The sequence below is a fragment of the Neopelma chrysocephalum genome, unplaced genomic scaffold, assembly GCF_003984885.1.
Source record: "Neopelma chrysocephalum unplaced genomic scaffold, ASM398488v2 Primary Assembly neopelma1_65b, whole genome shotgun sequence".
Lineage (NCBI taxonomy): Eukaryota > Metazoa > Chordata > Aves > Passeriformes > Pipridae > Neopelma > Neopelma chrysocephalum.
Window position 1 is genome coordinate 1,441,678 of NW_020897723.1, and position 20,052 is coordinate 1,461,729.

A 20,052-nucleotide genomic window follows, 5' to 3' on the forward strand; every position below is an offset into this window, starting at 1 on the left:
TGTTATTTTCTTACAGACTGTAAAGAGCAAAATCTACTCAAAATCTCCATTCTTTTGTGGTCAGACAAAGCATAAGGGAATGGAGAGGTTTCACATCATTGCAGCTTCATGTCATAGTATAAATATTGCAGTTTCAGTTGAAAATGTATACAGAATAATCAAGTTGCAGAGTAGGGAGGCAGACAGTTTTATGAGACGTACTGCAATTGTTCTGACCTACTCCTGCTACTGATGAAATAGGGGCAATAAAGTGAAAATCTGACTGTTTCTTTGTCCTTGGTCTAAGTATGACCTAAATGTTGCAGATCTTATGACAAAAAATGAAGCTATTTCTGCATGTTAGCTGGCTCTATTGTTGAAAGTATTTATTTGGAAAACACATTGTACTAGAACTGTTGAGTGGGAAGCTCTCCAGCTCTCTCCAGGCATCAAGTGCTGGCCTTTGTCAGAAAAAGCATCCAAGACTAGGTGGATCAGGGTTTTAAACAGTACTGTAAATCTCATTTTAATTTGTCATTATTGTAAGCAAAAGAGAAAAAAAACAACAACACTCTCAATTTTATCTTTCTGAACTTTTCTTACCTAGTGGAACATAAAGTAGAGGTGAAGCAGGTAAGGTGTATTCTTTGTATTCATGCCTTTCAGAAACCTTTATAAAATACAAAAAAAGGAAGAAGAACTGTGGAAATACCACCTAACATATTACTATCCTTCACTGTATGTTTCTTATTCTTTTTTCCTGGAAAATTTTAAATGTGCGAGATGAAGAATTTTATCACTTCTCAAGAGAATTCATTCCTTGGGCCTGATCTGGAAATTCTTTGATAGACCAAAGGCAGAACTGCGACTTGAAACATTTCAACATTTCTACAGAAGGTGCTCTACTGCTTTGAGGTTTCAAGACAGTGGGTCACAATTTTCAGAAATCACAAGCACTTCTTGTGGTGCTTCCATTGGGATTTTGGTGCAAGTGTAGTGAAATCCCTTGAGGTTGTTAAGAGGAGCATGAAGCCCAATGGAGCATCAGATCCCACTCCACAGGTGGATGCACCTTTGATGGCACACAATGATTGCCTACATGGATCACTGTTTTTCATTCTGCCCTTCATTCACTCATTCAAATATTTTTCCCTATATAGTTTCATACTTTAGATTTTTTTTTTCTGGATGTTAAGACAGCAAGAAGGAAAATTAATGCCCGTATTTCAGTTAGAAAATTCAGGACATCACCTGTTTCCTAAGGGCTCACAAAGGAGAATGTGTATTCCCCCTGACATCCATAGGCTGATACTGCCACAGACTAACATAAAATCTAGTCTATATTGTTCAGGCTGGTTACCCCATCAGAGACAAGTTCCTTTGCACTTCTGCTCTAACTTTGCTGTTTGTTCCCATGATCCCAGCCTCTCTTAATTTCCCATCCATCACACTTTGCCTCCAGCCATCTTTTAACCCATCTCACTAACATTTTTAAACAAGCACCTTTGAACACTTACCATTTTGTACTTCTCACTTAGGGGTGGCTCCCACCCGACAAGGTTCATTATTTGTTCCATAATTGTCTCCTGAGACTTCCCATTTGCTGAGGAAAAAAGAAGAGCAAGATATAATAAGATTGCTGACATGTTGAGGCTTCTGCCTATCATGCACTTGCACTTCCTTGCTTTTCTACTTATCTGTTTCTTTTTCAGAGCCTTTTGCAAGAAGGATTTTCCTATGGGCCATAACCAGGGCTCTCAGATAAGGATAACAACAGTGATAACACTGCTTCCAAAGCAGGGGGTGGTTTATGCTCAACACACATTAAAAACCAAATTTCACATCCATTGAAATGTGTGATGCTAATTCAACTGGAAGCAGTCAAATCACCTTTCAGAAACTAGCACTGCAGTGACTGAGGGTTGCTCAGTTTGATGGATTAAAATGTTATATAAACTTCACGCTGTCCCAGCTGGGGAGGTAAGAGTTATTCTCATTTTACGGATAGCAAACTGATGTGCAAAAAGATGATGTGGTTTACAAAGTTCCCACACTAACCCAGTCTCAAAGTGCATCTAGGTCTGGAAATCATTTCTCTCCCAGGTCACTAAACAGCACACCATGATCTCCTAGAAACCTGTACACAGCAAAGTGCTGTTCTTCTGAGTCTTCCCTTTGTAAATGATGAATATTTCCAGAGAATTAATAGTATCTCTTGCATAAGATTACTCTGATGGCTCCAGAATGACCCCTAGGTACCCCCAAATTCTAGCTTTGTTTGTTTGTTTTTAAAACTTAAAAACTTTCCTGTTAATACTGCAACATTCGTGATGCTCTCTGGTATATTGTGTCTTGCTCTTTGAGAAGGTCCAGAGTAGCATATTTACACTTTCTGCAACACATGTGAACATGTGCTAATTATTGCATCCATGAAAAAATTATCTGAATTGTCTTTTGCAAAGTAGAACTAAACTGCATATATAAACACAAAAAGACTAATCCAAAACATTCTATCATTAACTGCAACTCTTGAGTAAATATGAGAGGTTAAAAATAAAAACACTCCACCGCTTTGTTCCCCTAGTCCAGACTAAATAAATGGCAGCCAATTCACTTCAAACAACATTCCTGTACACAAAGTTGGTGACATAATTAAGAAATGTATTCAAGCTATTACTAATTTAACATAGCTCATCAATACTTTCATCAGAAAGCTGTTTATGACCAACAGTTTCACAACTGAATTTATGCATTGTAAATACAAATATATTTTATTCATAGAAAATTCTTGTGACTTCAATTATGCAATAAGTATTTATTTGGAATTCATTATTTTTTGTTTGATAACCATCATTAATTCATGTCCAACTGATTAAGCCTGCTGTAAAGCTTTAGTGAACATTATACAAGATAAAATATAGATTTGTAGAGCTCTGTATTTTCCCTACAACATCTAGTGGAATCTCTGGACAGTGACATTATACTGTTTCAGAGGACCACTGAATTTTATATTATAATAGCATCTCTAATCACAGAAATAAATTTCAAGTCTCTCTGTTAAAAACAATGTAAATCTCTAGCGAAAAGTTATCGATTTAGTAGAGCTTTACCCACTTACTGCTTTTAAACTGCACAAAGTTATCGCTCTTCTCACTCCCCTTTTTCATTTCTTGTATGGGATTCACATGGAGGGTTTTTCCTCTCCACCACCCCTCACTTTGCAGGCCTGCAAATGCTTGCTTACCAAACAACCAAGCTCTCAGCACAACTGCTTCAGTTAAAAAGGGTGGGATGTTTAAGAATACATAGTAAATTTAGTCTTCCTCCACATTTTTTCTTTAGCAGAGTGCTAAAATTTTTGTTGGAATATAAAGTAAGTAAGGTTTATATATTCCTGAACTGACTTTTCTTTTTATACTGTTTTTGCTCCAGTTTCCTGAAGTTCACTAAGAAAACAGAAGCAAAAAAATGCAAATGAAAACAACAAGTGCGTGACAGAAAAATAAAGGCCACACTACTACACACTGCTACTATTTTCTGAAGCTCCTGTTCCACAGACAAACCTACTTTAATTATCCAAGGAAATAAGAATTCAAGCTGATGCATAAAACCATTTTACCAAAGTTAAAAACTGAAGACAGCAAGATTTAAGTAGCCCAAACCAAAAAATGCCTACTCATAAAACCAAACAGCTGTGTTGAGATAATTTCTGTTAAACAAGGGGAGCGTGAAGCTGGAAATTAATGGACCAAAATAGCTATGCTGGAAATTAAGCCCAATTAGTGAATAAAATAATGAAAGGATTTGTTCTTTCCCTCTCACTTTCTTCCTTCCATGTGCTGGTTTTGAGATCCTGATTTCAAGCTGACTCCAATGGAAAGCACGAACCAAAAGGAGTCAGTGAACCATTCCAGGACCTCCAAATTCACTTTTATTACTATTGGCCATGGTTACACAGAGATAAAGACCAGAGACTTGAATGACTATAACTTTTTGTGAGATATTTTGCACAGTTTTACATGGCCAGAACTGCTGCTGGTCCAAACTTGCTTACATGGGGAAAATTTGTCTTCCTTTATTTCACTTACTGCAACCTTTCTACGAGCCTTCTCAAAGGCTCACGTGCACAACCACCTGCTTTCCCTACACTTTCTTTTCTAAAAGTTCACTTTCTAAAAGTATCACAAAATCATTTTATTTCCTTGTGTTCCAAAGCTCAATATCAACTTAGCCAGAATGTATTATTAAATTATTTTTTTAAATAAAAACAAGAACTGACCACTGACTTCTGAGTTCCCACCACTGTTGCCAGACTCGTTCGTGAACCTGGCTTTGGACATTTCTAGCACCAGTGATACCTACATCTGGCTCTAAGAACTTAATTTAAATTTGCCAAAACCAGAACGTGGTCACTTTACAATAAGCTGTGGAATTACATGGAGGACAAAAAGTGAAATATTTAGTACCATAATTTATGCATTTATATTTTTAAACCGATAATGTAACTTCACATGCACAGAGAAGGATTTTATATGGTAAAGGAAATCAGAACATCAAATACTACAGTATTAGTGATGGCTTTGATGCTAAAATATATTATTCATAATAATTAATACTAAATTTAATCCAAATATTTGTGTTGTAAGACATTATTTATTAGAAAAAAAAGAAAGGTTGATTAGCAGTCATCACTACCAAAAATCAAGATCAGAAATTTTAAGAGTGCCTCATAAAGGAATCCTTCATGAAAGGAAAGATATTTCTGGTCTCAATGAAAATCAGCACAGTGGAATATTAAAGCCAGAAAAGACAGATTTAGAGATGGCACTGGATTCTAAAGTGAATTCTGGGAGATGGAGGATCCCAAGTGGATTTAAAGAGCTCTCCTGTTATCATGTAGTGCTTGAATGCCAAATGACAGGTTTTTAAAATGCATTACAGGTCTTTCTCATTAGCTTTGTTTCTTGATGGGTTGTGGTTTTGAGGGGTTGTTTATTTGTTTTTAAGAAATCCAACTGGAAATGCACTATTATATATCTCTCTGAAGCAAGCACTTCTTTTTAATAACCCATCGGAGCTCACCAGTAATAATTCATTTTTCTCATCCTGTCAGACACCCATGCAGGCACTCACACACATTCCCTATTCTAAAACTCCAGCAAAGAGAGCATCCACAATTTTTGCTCTAAGATTTTGCCTAAACTGAGGAAGCAATACAGTCCTCCCAAGGAACATCATTGCTTAGGAAACCGGTAAAAGTACCAGATTCTCTTCTACAGGCTTAAATCAGGTGTGTAACAAAAAGGACTACTGCCATTTCCATTAATCTAAGTCAGTTTACTCACTACTTCCTTTTTAGTTGAGAATTTCTTTCTGTTGAGAACTGAGTGAGCAGATGGACATCATGTTCGACTACAATAACACAGCTTTACATCTCTTTGACGATATAACAGCACTGGATATTAGTGTAATTTACTCCCACTTTAAGTCTCCTTTTCACTGACAGAACAGCATGAAGAGATCTTCATGTAAGTGAAAATAAGTCCCCCGTGAATTCCAGGACAAAATTATGACGTAGTGAATTCAAAACAAACCTTGGATAGCGGATGGAAACCATACAATTAAAATATCATTCTGACTAAAGTGCTTTGCAAGTATTGAAAAGTAAATAGGGATTATCTATTTAGTTCACACTTACACAACAAATGGTAATTTCTCTGATCTCTAGAGATGATAGCAGTGAGGCACATGATTAATACATTATGGTATATTAATCACAAATTATGGTGTGCCTGTATTCTGTTGCCTGCCTTGCACATGAACTGCCTGGGAGGATTTCAGTCTCTTGCAGCAGCTACCTAACACCTCCCTGGCAGTATTGGCTTCCATGGGGATCATTCTTAGAACAACAACAAATTAAATTCTGTATCTTGAGAGGTGACATCAAATAGCATTATTAGGTGTTGAACACCTTCACCATTCAAAAGGTCCCAGGCTATCAGAGACCCCACTACACAATGTAGAGTTACACAGATTTAGAGCCACTGCTGCTGTCTGTGCTGCTTCCAGATTTAAACAAACCCCCAAACTGCTCAAATTTAGCAGACATTTTATAAAGGCAGACAAATGTCCTGGAAGTTGTTGCCTTCACACCCTCCAGTTCTAACTCCGGGGGCAGGGAGGAGGATGGTGTGCAAAGGAAGCCTCTTCCCTGCCATGCAGAGTCTGTGCTGGAGGATGCAGTGTGCTCTGGAAATGATGCAGCTTGGGATGCAAACTCACCTGGGGCAGCCTGGAGACGTGGGATTTCTTAAATTCTATTGCTAACAAGACTGTGTGTAGTACACACTCTCACGGGATATGATGTTGCCATCCTCACCTCACAGGCATAACCAGCATATGTTTTACTAACCACTCCAAGGAGTAGCTTTATACACAAATGGAGTGACTTACACAAACACAACACCTCACGCTTTTCCCACACAGAGTTTACTAAGCACGGGGAAATAACTTGAGGTTTAAGATGCTGCAAGACTCCCAGATGCATCCATCTTATCCTCTAGAGCCTTTCATTCTACTACTTCTTAAAATTACAAGTAAGAATTCTCCTGTCTGATGTGACATCTGGTCTACTTCTTTGGGCAGGCCTTGCCTATTTACTGAAAACCCCTGGCTAAGCCACAGTTCACCTGTGTTACCCTCTCTGTCTCATGCCAATCTTACTTCAAAAGTGAGGGCAAAAAGAAGACAAACTAGCATTGCCACCATGAGGAAAGTTTTAGGCCGATGAAAATGTATCCTGGGCATTCATAATTAGGTTTCACCAGCAGACAAAATACATAAACTAGTTTTCCAGTGTGTTCATCAACTGATAATGACTAGTTTATTGATGTGAGATCCAGCAAATGGTGTAAAAGCATCATGAGTAGACCTCAATGACAGATGGCAGAAAGGGCAACGTATGGGATGCTAAGTCAAAAGACAAACTACAGAACAAAAGATAACAAGCAAATTCAGTTTTAAATAGCTTAATTTTGGTTTATCTCTTACAATTTTCTCTTAATTCCTCACCTGTCCCCTCCACCTGCTGAAAAAGATGATTATAGAAATATATAGTTATTCCCACCAGTAAATACCTTCTGCATATATAAAGTGGCCAACTAAAGACCTTTAATTTGTCTATTTGCCATCTATTTTGTGCAGTATTTCTACCTCAGTCTGTACTTTACAGGAGTGTAGTGTTAATGTAGCAGAATTACAAGCCAAACTTAACAATTTCAAATGATGCTTTTTCAGTTTTAGGCATTTGCATCAAGTCAGCAAAAAAAAATTCTTCACTTTGCATTTCTAGCAGGACACTCAAACTATTCACAGTGAAACTTTCTTAATTATGAGAATGAATCCTTGCTGTCATCACTGCACTTTACAAATATGACATCTAATTTTATTTCTTTCCCATATTCTGCAGCAAAATATTGCAGAATGTGAGCAATTAGGGCTAAGAAGGGGTGGTAAGGCAGGGGTGGTATAATGGGTAAGCAAAGAAAGTTTTTTTAAATTGCAGGGAGCCAAGTGTCTCGGTGCCTAAGACAAATATTCCACCATTCAAACCATCAGGATTTATTGTAGGATTTATCTCAACCTCTTTCTTGATGCTTTTTCCCCGCAATTGGAAGGCCACCTACTTCGAGTTCCTCATGGCTGATTTCTTTCTCCACTAATGTTCAGTAGCTATTGTTTTATTGCAATGTATTTATGAGAAACAGGCAATTTTTTTAAGGTGCCAAAAGCTTCAAGCTTTGTTTGTTTATAGCTCCTCTGTGCACCACTACATTTTTTCTTGGATTCAACTGCCAATGTAAGGGATTAAGGGGCTAAGCGAGTTTGACTGGTGCAGGAATCTTTCAAATATGTTCCTCCAGCTCAACTCTTTCACTGGCAGTTTTTACTTAACGATAACTGCCAAAATAAAAATCCCTTGGTGCAGCAGGAGTGACAAAACAATCACACTTTTCAGGCACAATTCGATATCTATTCACACCTCTGAAAAAAATGAAATAAAATAAAAGTTGACAAAATTATAGAGCTCTAGGTCTGTTGGCTTGCTTTTGTTGGGGTTTTTGTTTAGGTTTTTTAAATGCCCCAACTAATCTTAAGATTGTTAGAGAGGGCTGGAGTAAGTGTTCACTTGACCCAGAGGGCAATAATTACTCAATTAAGCTCCTATAAGTGAAAATAACATTTTTAAGGCTATCCTACAGAAATGTTGCATGAACACTCTTCAGTTACTGTCTTATTTGTTAAGACTACCTGAAACCTTTCTTTGGCTCCTGATCCTCATATATCAGTGATGCTTCTGGTGTTTCATCACTAGAAATGGAAATCATTCCTTACATGAACGACAGACAGCTCTACATTTGTATTTCTAGGGAACGCTGAACTGTCATTGCTGATGATAAGAGCTATTTAGTAATACCAGAAACTAAATTCAAGGCTAGTCCCAAAACTATCTCTGCTGCTACAGCTCACTCCTGACCAGTCCTGTTGTTTTGTCCCTTGTTTCCTGGGCACTGAGATGAAAGTTGCAATAAAAACCATAAGGGCTTTTCTTTAGCAAGAATACTAAAGTCCATCTTGCTCTCACAAGCTTCTTAACTCCTGGTCCTCAAAGCAAAGTACAAATGTGTTCATTTAAAGCTATGCAAGCATGCTTGTTAAACAATTCAAAAGATATTGCCTACACATCATTTTTCAATAGCAAGATGAAGATAACACTATTGATATTCATTCTACTTTTGTCCATTAGATTTAATCATTTCAACTACGGACTGTTTGGTGGGGTTTTCTAATTGTGAACAGATTTTTTTTTTTTGAAAGACACAACCAAAACCACACAACTTGTTATTTGCTAAAAGGTGGTGGTAGATCATAGTGTAATTGTGAAAGAGCAAGAAGAAAAGAATCATCGAAATGAGAATAACCTTCATCACACAGTTGAATGCCAATACAAATACTACTATTAAAATTTGTGGATGATGCAGTGACAAAAAAACATGTGGAAAGACTTTAACTCTTGAGAAAGTTGCATTGAAGTAAATACCGAGCAGAATTATGGACCAGAGAGTGAGGAATACAGGCCACACCAAGGGGATGACAGCTTGAAGCCAAAAAAGCTGCCATTCTGACAAGGAAGTAGAGAATAAGTGTAAAGGTAATTCAGGTACTCTGTCATGACGCTGGGTACAAACAAAAATAAACCCTAATTCAATATCTGGCAAAGACCAAGCAAAGTGCAAGAGCAAGACAATGTAACAGCCCATGTGGTAATAGAGCATCTGGTTTTAAAGAGAGCCGAGAAATCAGAAGGGAAGTGTAAATCCACGATAAATATGATCTCAAGGTTAGAAAAATTTGTCTTATTACTGGTAGACAGACTTGATCTCTTTAGCCTGTCTAAAAGGAATCTCCAGTGTTATGTGATTCTACCGTCTAAGCATCTTCATGGAGAAAAAAAAGAGAAGCTACAAGAGCAAGACAGAGACACTGAGCTGCGAGGCAAACGTTCCTCACAGTGAGGGTGAGGGACCACTGGACAAACCTACAAAGGCAAATCACAGATTTCCTGTCTTTTGACATTTCAGGCCTTTCTGAAATATACATTTATTAAACAGGGATTTCCCCGCAGTTACACTCGAGTGACATTTGTGACATGACATGATAGCCATGACCTGTGTCACACCAAACAATCTGAGGGATAGAATGATTCTTTGTGTATTTAAAACCTGTCAGAGAAAAAACATCCCATACGTTTTACCTCTGTAACATGTGGAAATAACCATATCTCAGTAAATTGTGTATCTACATCTCTTCCTTACTTTAGTCTAAGACAGTATATATATATATATATATATATATTCCTTACTCAGAACCGTTCCCTGTTGGCATGAGGGAAGCTTGATAGCTCTTGGCATGAAATAACATGTGATTAGCACGTGTGGGCTCAGTGTTCCTCATTTGAGAATACTGGCTTCATTTGTATGGAATACAAATATGTCACATTTCCTCAATATCTGAAACAGAACATTTATATTTATGAGGATATAAACTCATTTTCTCAAGTCTCCGATATTTGTTGAAAATTAATCATCCCCTTGCGAAACACATTCACTAGAATATTCATAGGAAGCAAACATAATGAATAATCATATTCAACTTTCATAATCAAAAGTTCCCAAAGCAATTTACAGGAGATAAGTATCATTATCCTCATTTATGGACAGGGAAACTGAGGCATAACATTAACTTGCTTGACATCAAGTAGCAGAAATGTGTTATACTTCGGATTTTTGGCAAAACCCTGGAATTCCTGTTCCTCCAATGCATAGATAGTCAAAGAAAAAAAAGTTTTAATTTTAATGAATATTAATATTTTTTCTGTGATCTTCAGCAAGATTTCCCTCAAGCCATTGATATTTCTCCACAGTGTTCAGAATGTCTGTGTTCTTCAAGGCCTTCCCATTTCCACTTGAGGCTCCTGAACTAGTATACTAAAAATCTGTGAAAACCTAAAACAGGTTTCTTGACTTTATTTGTAGCGATGCTGAGACATCAGAAATACTGTGTGGATCCTCTCTTCACCAATTTTTACCTTCACTTTGGTCTAAAGCTTTTCTTGTTAATACAGTAAGATTTAAGAAAGACAAAAGGCCACTGTAACCAAGGTTTTCTTAATCTTTAAGTTGTCACTTTAAAAAATTAAGGAAAAAACCCCTCAGTTTAAATTTTAAACTTTTCAAATCATAATATACCCTTCTTCTATTGCCATTATCATTTTAATTAAGGGTCAAGGATCCAATCTACACGGAAAAAAGATTTTATCCTCATTTTGACTGGGAGGAAAAAATCAGATTTGCTTCTCTAAGAGAAATGAGAACACTGAAATTGTAAAACATTTTACTGGCATATCCTCTCCATTTATGTACCTCTAGTTTGATGATGAAGTCAGTTCACAGCCCTACTTAACGAGCAGAACTGTATATATACATATTCTCACTTCCTACTGCTGAGTTTAATAGTTCCTTTTAAAATTATATATGCCAATGTAAATATAGTTAACATAAAATAATTATATTCACAAAATATTTATTAAATTTACTTCTCCACATAAAGAGTGAAAAATAAAATCTCCGTGCTTTGCTCAGTGATTTTAATGTGAAACTGCCGGTGAAGTCATCAACATATTCTCAGTGTAATACATTAAGCCAGCATGTGTGGGTGTCACATAATTGTAGACAATTTAGTGACTGAATTCCTTTAGGGTTTTAAAGTCCTACTATGTTTTTGCTTGGATACCTCCTTTCTGGGTCATTAAGACAGGGTTGTCAAAAGAATGGATGAAACAAGCTTTTAATGTTTTATTGCTGAATAAGAGTTTGAAGGAGTTGCTCTGTCTGGGTATCCAGGGTTTGCAGCTGCAAAGCTGTATTTTCTCTCTCACACACCCCCTCTGAAGCTGCGTGGTGAGGGCGAAACTCATTTTAGAGAAAACTACGCGGATTTTTCTGGATTTTGATCACAGGTCTTACTTTACTGTACTATCTGATCCCCCTCATTAATGCACACACCAGTTCCTCTGCACCAGTCAGCAGGAGCTGCTCCCTGCCTGGACTGACCTGCAATCCTTGGGAAACTACTGCAGCTACACAACAGAACAAATCACATTGTGCAGTTGCTCCCAGTGATGGTACTCTGAGGGCAAAGACACTCCACATTCACAAAACCTGGAGAAACACAGCTGGCAAGGGATGTGATGGGGATAAAGAAGAGCTTCTGTAGGTACAGCAGCAGCAAAAGGAAAACTGAGGGAAATACGGGTCCACTGCTCAGTAGGGCGGAGGATGCAGAGCTAAGGGACACGGGAAGGACTCTGCCTCAACCTTACACTGCAAGGGCTGCTCACAGACCTGCTGGGACAAAGGGAAAGTGCAGCACCACCTATAACAGAGGATGACTGAGCTACGTCTGAGCAAACTGGACACACACACAAGCCCAAGCAATGAGACAGGACACATCTGAGACCTTGGATACACAAAGGACATTGTCAAACCACATTAAGCCCAGTGGAGAGCTACCAACAGAGGCAGTGACTGCTGAACACACAACGAGGGGCTGAGAGAAGACAGACAAGGCTCAGGGGGAAGGGGGAGGAAGGGATCTACTGCTTTGCACAGCTGCCTGCTAGGAGGTGTAGAGATGACAGAGCCGGGACAAAACGAATGGAAAAAGAGAATCTCTACCCTTGGAGATATTCCAAACTCATCTACAAGACCATGAAAAACCTGGTCCAACTTTAAACAACGTAATTGCAACTTGTTGTCTTTAATCATCAACATGATTATAGTTTCAGCATCAACATATAACATCACATAACATCAACAAAATTATAATCTATTGATTGTAATCATCAACATGATTAGGATTTCAAAATGAACATATAGCATAGCATATAACATCAACAAGTATAATTGGTTGACTGCTGTCAACTTTTTTCTCCGTATGATTATTGCTATTAATATTTTGAAAGAAAGAATCTTTAGTACTTTTTTTTGTATTTTTTCTACTTTGCATAAAATTTACAAGTTGGAGCATTCTAATTCTCTCATTCTCTTAAGCTTATTCCCTGAATTCCTTACCTTTAAGGACACATACCTGTGTTCAAGCTGTTTTTGCTGGTTGAGCAAAAATGAGGGGGAGATCAGGAAGGTACAGAAGATGGCAATGAGAGAGTTTCAGAAAAATCAAAAAATTGAAACTAGTACTATTTTAAAACCCTTCATACTAACCCAACTGCCAAAAAACTTCAAAATCTGTAATATACTGCACATTAGAGTAAGTATCCACAAACCTGAGGGAAAATCCCATGGGATTAAGGCAGTGCAGATGAAGTGGAAAAATAGAAACACCTGAATGGAGGAAACAGTCTGGAAAGCTGAGTGAGAAGTCAGTCTACTGCAAATTTACTATATGATTGTGAGGCAAATAAAAGGTTAGGAGGATCTTGGGTGATTTCAAAATGAAAAGTAAGTCAAGGTGCTGAGAACAACTTCTCTATACTTCTGGGAGTTATGCATCAATTTTTGACAGTTCAGTACGGAGAGACAGGTGCATTTGACAGATGTACTTTTTCTGCAAGACTGAATGAAGAAAGTTCCAGACGATTGCAATAAAACACTTATTTCATCCTACAGAAATGAACAGAGGAGTTTGCTGAAACCCTGGCAACACAGAGAGCTGAGAGATAGCACTAAAACATGCAAACAGCTGAAAGGGGAAAAAGGATGGAATGTTATTCCTGCTTTCATCTGATCTTGCACAGAAATAAAATGTAATCATTTTAGATAAACCCTCCCGTGACTGTGAAGGGGTTGTTACAACATTGTTACTACCACACACTCCAGTAAGGGTGCAGGTTTACAGGACAGGACATGGACATCACCTCATTCAGTCATGGAACAGTGTTTGCCTTTGGGTTTTTTCCCAAATTACATGGAAGCAGCTATTGCTCTAAATCCAGCTAGTCAGCTGTTTCCTCAGAGGATCAGCCCACAGGTTTTCATAAACTGCATGTAAGACCTTAAAGCCTTACTTTTTTTTTTTTCTTTTTGGCCATTCCTCACTTTTTCCTTCTAGAAAATGGACTCCAGACTTTTCCCATCCTGCAAACATCAATGAAGAGTGAGTAGCAACAGGATATAGAAGAAAGAAGTCTAGCAGAGAACACCTGACATTGTTTGGGGAGGTAGCTGCTGTAGTACACAACAAGCAGCAAGAATGGCCACAGACCATCCTTTCTAAGGTGTTCTGCTGAGCATGAAAAGCAAGAAGGGCTGGGGAGTTAATTAAGGATATATGTTTTGATTAATATGAAGAAACAAGCTGATTGTGGGATTAATTAAACTACAGAACAATTTCTCTCCCAAAGGAAGAACCAGAATTTCTATAGTTTGAAACATTATGAAAAGACTGGATGAAACTAAGGAGAATCCACAGTAATAAACACCTCATGACTTAGTAAAATAGTATAGTAGACATTTGGTAGGTATATTCCAACTTCAAATTGTCAAAAAATGAACTCTGCATATTGAGAGGACTGCCTGGTCCTGTAGCCAGAGGTTGGGCGAGGGAATGCACAATTTCTGTAACACAGGAAGGAACAGCAACTGTAACAAGATCCTGGAGCTGAAGATGCATCCCTGGACAAGAACATGGTATCTTGCTAAGTCTCTAATGAATTGGAAGGGCTCACAAAGGCAACATCTAACACCTTCCAACTTGCTGTCAAGCAGAGTTGGGAATCTTCATCCACGTTCCATCAGCAAAAACCTTAATTAGCTTATACTTTTTTAATCAGGTGCAAATACATTCTCTGCCTTAAGAGTGGTGGCAAAAGGTACCTACTTCTGTCCAGAGTGCTGATCAGGTGGCATTGAGCCTGGAATTTCTGAATTGTGAATTTCTGAGTTAAAAACCAAGCAATCAAACAGAAAAAAGCAGTCCTGGTTTCTTTTGCTATACTTCCCAAGCATCAGCCTGCTGGGTTTTCTGTCTAAATAAAACTCATTCTTGTTCAACCTGCAGCCTATTTCCTTGCAGCTTTTTGTTACCTGACAGTTCCTTGCTCTTTGCCCTTTTAGGCCTTGTGATACTTTCTTTACTTAACACAATGACCATAGTCCTTTGTAGCTGAATCACCAGCATCTAAGCAAATAAAACCCCAAACTTTTTATCTTGTTTGCCATGACAAAACTTTCTTCTACGTTTTCAAATATTTTATGTTCAGTGCAGCCCAACAGTTTCAAGACACCTATAAACTAAGTAGTTTAGAGATGATGAGCAATTTTGAAGATGCACACCCTGCTCAAAGAAACCCTTGCAAACCTTATTATTGCTCACCACTTCTATTACAGTCGTGCTTTAAGATTGGAAGCAAGTCAGATCATACTGAAAACATAACAGATGCGACAAGAATATTCTTATTCTCACCATTTTTCTTGAACAGATCTTAGTGCAAATCTCCTGCTCTTAGTCAAACCTTGATTATGACTCAAGCTTCTTTCAAGCTTCTGATTATTTAGCCATTTATGTCCCACAAATTCAAAAAGACATCATACATGACACCTGCTGCCCCTTCTGTCAAAGAAAAGGGTCATCAAATTTTCTTCAGAGAGGGGGAAAAGAGGTAGGCACTTGGAACAGCTGCCTATAAATTTATTTTTGCTACCAGAGAAATTTATTTTTGCTGGATAAGAATTTCAGTTACTAACCCACAAAATATGTGCCTTACAAACCATGACTTATATTAGAAGGATTTGTAAAAAACAGCAGACTTGTCACACTGATGCACTGATGCCTCCTATATATGTGTACAGTATTGTGGAAGAAAGGAATTGCTAAACAAATTACTGCATTTCACTACCCAGCAGGGTAATAACCATAGCAACATCTCCTAGAAGAGGAGGAAGGTTGAGAAATTGTAGCTCTGGGATTAGATATTTGTAGACTCCATTTTGAAGAGAAAAATCTTTATTTAATTAAAAGTTTATTTAATTTTAAAGAGAAAAAAGCACCTCGTGTGCGTCTAGGATAGATTAGAAAATTTATACAGAAAGGTATATAACCTTGCAGAAATTACACAGTGCTATTTCCATATTTTACAGCATTTTACTAAAAAATAATAAAATTTAGGTACATCTATATGAGTAGCTGTGTAGATATTAAGCATATAAAGGGATGAAGTGAATATACAGAGATTAGAAAAATCAGTTTTCAGAATGCATCTCCTTTTGGGACTCATCATCATGTAACATATACATCTACTAATATGGTTATGAGCACATTCTAGATAATTTTGCATTTCTTAGAAGTCGTGTTTACCATCTAAAATTCATTTGACAAGCTGGAGGGCCATCTAAAAGGTAAATTTAGGATCACATGGACAGACTGCAGAAGTCTGGGAGTGGAGGTTTGTTTGGGTTTTAGAAGCACTTAAAAGTCTGGCTATCTGAATTCTTCAGGCTTTGACTGAGAAACCTTCCTGAATATTTCATTCCAAAGGCCTTTTGAGATGTGCTGGTCTTTCCAATGCCAGTTTAACTTACAAAGGCACAGATGTGACAAAGCTGAAGGAATTGTGTTTGGACTGTGATGCCCAGAACCACAGAAAGTAGAAAGGATCTCCAGAGGTCTCTGGTCCAAATCCTCGTGCAAAGCAAGTGCAGATAAAAAAGGTTGCCAAGGGCTGCATCCAGGGCAGTACTGAACACCTCCAGGACTGGAAGTAATTATTCTCTGAGCCTCATTCCAATAATTCACCACTCCTACACTGAATTCTTTTCCTTACATCGACTTGGAATTTCCCATATTCCAACCTGTTGTCTCCTGACCTGTTGCTGTATGTCCAGTCCAACCCCACCAGGACTGTGCACCCCTTGTCAGTCAGTTGTCACCCACAGTAACATCTTCCCTGGCCTTCTCCAGCTTGAACAAATCCATCTCTAGTGAAAATACACACTAAATCTTGAGAATTTTTCAGTACATAAAGGAAGGTTTTGTTCAGGATACATTCTGTATGTGCAATTTATCTTTCTAATTTTTTTTTTTTAGAAGAGAATTTCAATCCATATTTTTTTTCCATTCTATTTTCTTTAGCATTTCCTTTTCTAAAAATATAAATTCTTATAAGAGATTGCTGTCCCTCCAGTTCTGTAAGTATATCAAGTGAATTTTCTGAGAGCAACATGATCCTTATAGAGAACAGATGGGTTAAAGAGCTTTTTCAAAGAAGCAGAAACACCGAGCGGAGGCTTGTTCCACCAGAATATTGTAACTAACTCGACTAATTTTCAAATATGGGATAATGATTCCAGCAAAATAACACTCCTTCAGACTCCTTACAACATTCACCAGCATTTCAGTTTGCATCAGGATTTCACTCTCTAATCAAGTCTCTCAATTGCATCCTCTGCTCACACAGAAGAGCAGTTTTGGACTTCAAGGAGTTTATTCAGGTGAGATTTCAGTGAAACACATGTGACAGGACTCCAGGCAATTCACTTACCGTGGTTCCAGACCAACACTAGCCTGAAATAAAACCCCAGAAATAATTACAGCATGGACTTCAGGTCCTCAACACCACTTGCTTTTTCCTGGAGCTTTGCTCTTCTTGATCCTTACCTCCCTCCTCTGCGTGGCTTCACTAGAAAAACATGTTAGAACTGTCACAGTGATGGCAATTTGTGACATTTTGGGGCTGTAGTTTATGTTGCCACTTAAGAACAATTAATATGCACGATTTAAGTGTCATAAAACGCTGCAAGTTAGTTTCTATTCACTTTTGAGAATTCATTTTTAATATAGTTTCTTTTGGTTTGGTTTTCCCTTAGAATGGGGAGTTGGGGTTAATTTCATCACATTATTAAGGGTATCCAAGCTAAAGGAGATGGCAGTACAACATGATTTTCATTCAGATTTTTAGTGTATTAGTATGTGCAAAGTTGCTTATCCTTTGAAACTACAATTACTGTCACTAAAGGGAACCAGTGCAGTGTGCTGAGTACATTGCAGGCTTATCTTAATGCATCTTGCTGAGTCTGTCCTTGCCACAAACAAGAAATAAAGTTCTTATTGTGGATGCCATAAGTATTTTCCAAAGGATGAAAATCCATACTCAAACTATGTTATATAAAGCACCAAGCGATGTGGCAGCAGCAGACAAAAGTATTAGAGCATTTGCCAAAAGGTGTTATTAACTTATTATTTGACACAGATGCTTTGCTAATATTTTATGCTTCTCAAACTACTTGAGATGGTGCATTTCCATTACAGCTAATCTTCCCAGCTATGGTCAGTGACAATTTTCAGATGCCTATAATCTTGTTCACAATGAAAGGTATGGGAGGCACCTAAAATATGCATAAAACCCATTATTGCCACTTTTTTGATGCACATAGCACTTTAGAACAAAACAGAAAATTCATTGATCTTAGGATTATACAGCATGTTGTGTGCAGAAAAACATTACAAGCTGTGAAAATTGTGAAATTAAAATAGGAGATGTCTTCCATTTTTTAATGCAGAGAAGTTAAAGGGAAAAAATTGCATGTCATTCCCCCTTTTCCCTATGTGAAGTAATAAAATCTGTGAAGTACCTGCAATATCTAGTAAACTCCCTGAGTTTGCTAATTACATTTACTATATGCAAAGGATTCAGAAAAGAATGTCTGACTTCTTTCTGGAATTCTCCATCACTGAAATAACTAAATAATGCTTTGCAGATAGAGGCAGGAAATAAAAGAGTGAAGAACAAATAGACAATCTCCAACAGAGACCTTTTTGAATTATATTTCATGCAACAAATATGTTTAATTTGTAGTTCACATAAAGCATTTTAAAAAAACCTATTCTCCTGTGACATAAATCTTCAGCTTTTATGCACAACATCTACTGTGTTCTCCTAAAACTGAAATACTAAAAGTAAATGGTCAAAATTGGTGTGTTCTCAGCAGCCTTTCCGTAGTAATTTTGCCAACTCATTTACCCATCTAATTTAACATTGTCTTACAGAAACTCCAATGGGAAAGGGAACTGAATTGTTCTGAGGCAAGAAAATTTAAATTATGCACTTATAAATGGAAAAGCAGTGTGTGTGTAACCTTCTCTTAGCAAGATCCTGGGAAGAAAGGCTTTTTAAAGTGAAAATATCAATCCTGCTTTTTGCATGCAGAGTTTTCATGAAAAGTTCCTCTGTAACCTGGGATATTAGTTCTATTAGCTAATATGATGTTGGGTCATAGGTAGTAGGAATCAACAAAAGAACAACTTAAAAAAAAAACAACAACACTTTAAAACTTGTAGATTTTTTATATTCACAACTTACTCATTTTTCCCATAGAAGTGGATATTACTTTAATATTTTCCCTTCAGCCCTCTTTTGCAGTTTCCTCCATGATATGAAGCCAACCCAGCAGTGCCCACAGAAAGCTCATGTTCAGCAAAGAGGGAAAACACACACAAACAAAACATTAAAAACCACTAAAAAGGAAAGCAAAAGAAAGCATTTCCCAAGAAAACACAATATAGAACTTACATATATTTTTAATTTGATGGTGCAAAGAGGTCACAGTATTTCAGCTCTGTTGTAACATGTACATTGCCTACGTTTGTCTGTAGGATTCTTCTCTTCCAAACCCTTTTCCATTTCTACAGAAATCACTCAGCTCACAAATTTCCCTGAAGCCCACACAGGTTGCTTGTGATAGAGAAAATTATTGTCTCAGCATCATCACACTGCAGGGGTAGTAACCCTTCTGCTATTTACCCAAAAGAGTCACCACAAGATTATAGTTGACAATCATGTTGAAACAAATGAGAGAATATTAGTACGTGAAACCAAAGACTCCATGAAAGCAGAATTCAACATGCTTTGAATAAGCTTTAAAAAAAAAAAGAGAAAAAAATGTAAAGATAAAGGAGGACCAGAAGTTCCTTTACTAAAAAGGACAGCCAAAGACAGATTATCTGAGTGTGAAGATGAAACAGATGATCATCAAGACATCACTTCGCTAAAGCACAAATTTGTTTATTGACTTCAAAGGCCAGAAATTAGAAAATGTTTTTAATTACCAAGGACAAGTAGAAAAGAATAACACAAGCACATATACGAAGTGTAAAAGCCAAGAGCACACAGACACAGCTAGCAACTAGTTAGCTGAAGTAATTCCAAAGGTTTATTAGTAATATGAGAAGGACACATGCACACAGAGAGGGGAAAAAGAAATTAAAAACAACTTATCTACTAATGCATGGAGAAGAAAATCTCGAAAAAGCAAAATGGGGAAGGCCAAAAAGTTTAAAATCTTTTTGCTTCAGTCTGCACCAGTGACATAACTGCAAGCAGGTTGCCAGTACAGTGAATATTAATGAATCAGGGCCAAAGAGGATCTCTCAAAAACATAGAAAAAATAATCCAGGACAATTTAGATAAGTTAAATTTATTTTCGAAACAGCTAGGGTGGA